We start from the raw sequence: 3214 nt of genomic DNA on the forward strand, positions 1-3214 counted from the left end.
CATTCCTTCCTGCCCCACCTCCCCAACTCTTCCCTTCCCTCCTCCCTCCCCACAAAGTTGTAAAGATTGTTTTTAACATAGTGTCTTGTAGATCTCATTGTAACAATGGGTCAGCCTGTATCTTGTTTCAGCATTTTGTTATTTCCCTTCCTCTCCCTAAATTAGAAAAATGTATTTACAAGATGCAGGGTACTGGAATCAAATACAGTGAAAACAGGGGTTATACCATGGGAGAAGAAAATATGAAAGAAACAAAACAAATCACATTAAAAACAACAGCAACAAAGATAAAACCTCTTGTGTCTCTATCTTGAGGTTCATTTTGCTTAGCACCATCTTATATGGTCATATGTACATAGCTTTTGACCTTTTCTACTTGTCTGGTAAGATTATCCTAGATGTGTACTAGTTATTGCAAATAAGGGAAACCATGGGACCTATGTTTCTTTGGGTCTGGCTTACTTCACTTAATATAATTTTTTCCAAGTCTTTCCCATTCCTAACAAATGGGGAGGTGTCATTCTTCCTGATGGAGGCATAGAATTCCTTTGTATATATATGCCACATTTTTCTGATCCATTCATCTACTGAGGGGCATCTGGGTTAGTTCCATATCTTAGCTATGGAGAATAATATTGTGATAAACATAGTTGTGCTAGTAGCTTTAGTATGGCCTTGTTTGTGATCATTTGGGTAATTGCCCAAAAAATAGGATTGCTGGGTCATAGGGGAGTCTTTTGAGGAATCTCCATACTGCTTTCCAAAGTGGTTGAACAAGTTTACACTCCTACCAACAATGCAGTAGGGTTCCCTTCTGGCCACATCCCCTCCAGCATCTGTTGTTATTAGATTTCTTCATTATAGCCATTCTAACTGGGGTGAGGTGGAATCTCAATGTTTTGATTTGCATTTCTTTTATGGCTAGAGAAGTTGAGCATTTCTTTATGTGTCTATTGGTCATTCTCTCTATTGGAGAGACATCTATTGGATGTCTCTCTTTAAGTCTTTAGCTGTGGGTTAATTTTATACCCCACTACTTTGCCAAAATTTTGGATCAGCTCAAGTAATTTGGGGGGGTAGTCTATGGGGTTCTTTAAATACAGGATCATGACATCTGCAAAAAGGGAGAGTTTTACTTCTTCTTTCCCTATTTGGATCCTTTTTATGTTTATCTCTTGCCTTATTGCTATGGCTAGGAATTCCAATACAACATTGAAGAGGAATGGAGAGAGTGGATATCCTTGTCTCATTCCTGATTTTTGAGGAAATGATTTTAACTTTCATCATTGAATATAATGCTGGCTGTTAGGTTTGTCATATATTGTCTTTATTATATTGAGGAATGAACCATGGATTCCTAGTTTCTATAGAGCTTTCATCATAAAGGGATGTTGGATCATGTCAAATGCTTTTTCTGCATCTATTGAGATGATCATGTGATTCTTGTCCCTGCTCTTATTGATGTATTGAATTACATTAATTGACTTGTGTATACTGAACCAGCTTTATATTCTGGAATCCTGTTTTGTCATAATGTATGACTATTTGGTCATAGTGTATGACTTTTTTGATTAACTGTTGTAGTTGATTGGTCAGACTTTTATTGAGGAGTTTTGCATCAACGTTCATTAAAGAGATGGGTCTATAGTTCTCTTTCTTTGATGGTTTTGGGATGGGGTTTATGCTGGCTTCATAGAACAAATTTGGTAATGAACTTTCGCTTTCAATTTCATTGAAGAGTTTGAGGAGTATTGGAGTGAATTCTCCTTTGAAAGCTTTATAGAATTCAGCTGTGAATCCAACTAGTTCTGGTCTTTTTTTTGGTGGGAGGTCTTTTATTGCCATTTCTATTTCAATACTTGGTATGGTCTGTTTAGTTGGTTTAGATCTTATTGATTAAGTTTGGGTATATCAATACTTGTTAGAAATTTGCCCATTTCTTCTGAATTGTCAAATTTGCTAGCATAAAGTTTAGAAAGTATTCCATTATAATGTTCTGAATCTTGCTTGTTTGGGTTGTGATGTTCCCATTTTCATCTCTGATATCATTTATTTGAATGGGTTCTCTCTCTCTCTCTCTCTCTCTCTCTTTTGGTCAAATTTTCTAGGGGCCTATCAATTTTGTTAATTTTTTCAAAGAACCAACTCTTTGTTTTGTTGATCCTTGTTATAGTTTTTTTGGACTCTAATTCGTTTAATTTTGATTATTTATTTCTGTCTACTGGATTGGGGTTTGGCTTGTTGCTGTCTTTCAAGGAGCTTCAGATCCATTGTTAGGTTGTTGGTTTGAAATTTCTCCAATTTGTTGATGTAGGAGCTGAGAGTTATAAAATTTCCTCTAAGAACCATCTTTGTTGTATCCCAGAGGAGCTGGTTATTTGTATGCTCATTTTTTTGTGGGAAAAAGTGTATTTTTATAATTAGCCAGCAGCATTCAGTTTAGATGATTCCAATTTTGTTGGCAACATCTAAAACATCATAATCAGGAGCCAGTCGAACTCTGCCTTCTTCTCTCCATCAGGTCTGATCAGGGTATTGACCTTAGCCACATCAATGTCATAGAACTTCTTCACAGCCTGTTTGATCTGATGCTTGTTGGCCTTGATGTCCACAATGAACACAAGTGTGTTGTTGTCTTCTATTTTCTTCATGGCTGACTCAGTGGTCTGGAGGAATTTGATGATAGCATAGGAGTTTTCTCCTCAGAGCTCTCTTCTGAGGGTATTTGGTCTGTCTTCGGAGCTGCGGCATATTGGGCCTCCAGAAGGTGCGTGAAATGACGATCTTCTTCTTTTGTGGCTGTGGACACCTTTCAGCATTGCCTTCTTGGCCTTCAAAGCCTTTTCCTTGGCTTCAGCTTTAGGAGAGGCAGGAACTCCCTTCTTCGTTTTCGGCGCCATCTTGGTAAAAAAAAGTGTATGCTCATTTTTATTAGATATCATGAACATTCAAATTTCCTATCTAATCTCTTCCATGACCCACTGGTGATTCAACAATATGTTGTTCAGTCTCTATGTGTTAACAGAATTTTCTTTGCTGGCTTCTGACGTTGAGATCTAATCTTATTCCATTATGATCTGTGAGGATGCAGGGAATAATTTCAGTATTTCTTAGTTTGTGTAGATTTGCTTTGTGACCTAAAATGTGGTCTGTTTTGGAGACTGTTACATGTGCTGCTGAGAAGAATGTGCAATCTGATGCTGTTGGGTGAAAT

At 37.3% G+C, this 3214-nt stretch overlaps 1 pseudogene; it reads right to left on the reverse strand.

Annotated features, from left to right (window-relative positions):
- Positions 1-2439: 2439 nt before the first annotated feature.
- Positions 2440-2900, reverse strand: LOC105995928 (annotated as a pseudogene).
- Between the last annotated feature and the right edge of the window lie 314 nt (positions 2901-3214).

The sequence above is a fragment of the Dipodomys ordii genome, unplaced genomic scaffold, assembly GCF_000151885.1.
Source record: "Dipodomys ordii isolate 6190 unplaced genomic scaffold, Dord_2.0 Scaffold123, whole genome shotgun sequence".
In the NCBI taxonomy this organism is placed as follows: domain Eukaryota; kingdom Metazoa; phylum Chordata; class Mammalia; order Rodentia; family Heteromyidae; genus Dipodomys; species Dipodomys ordii.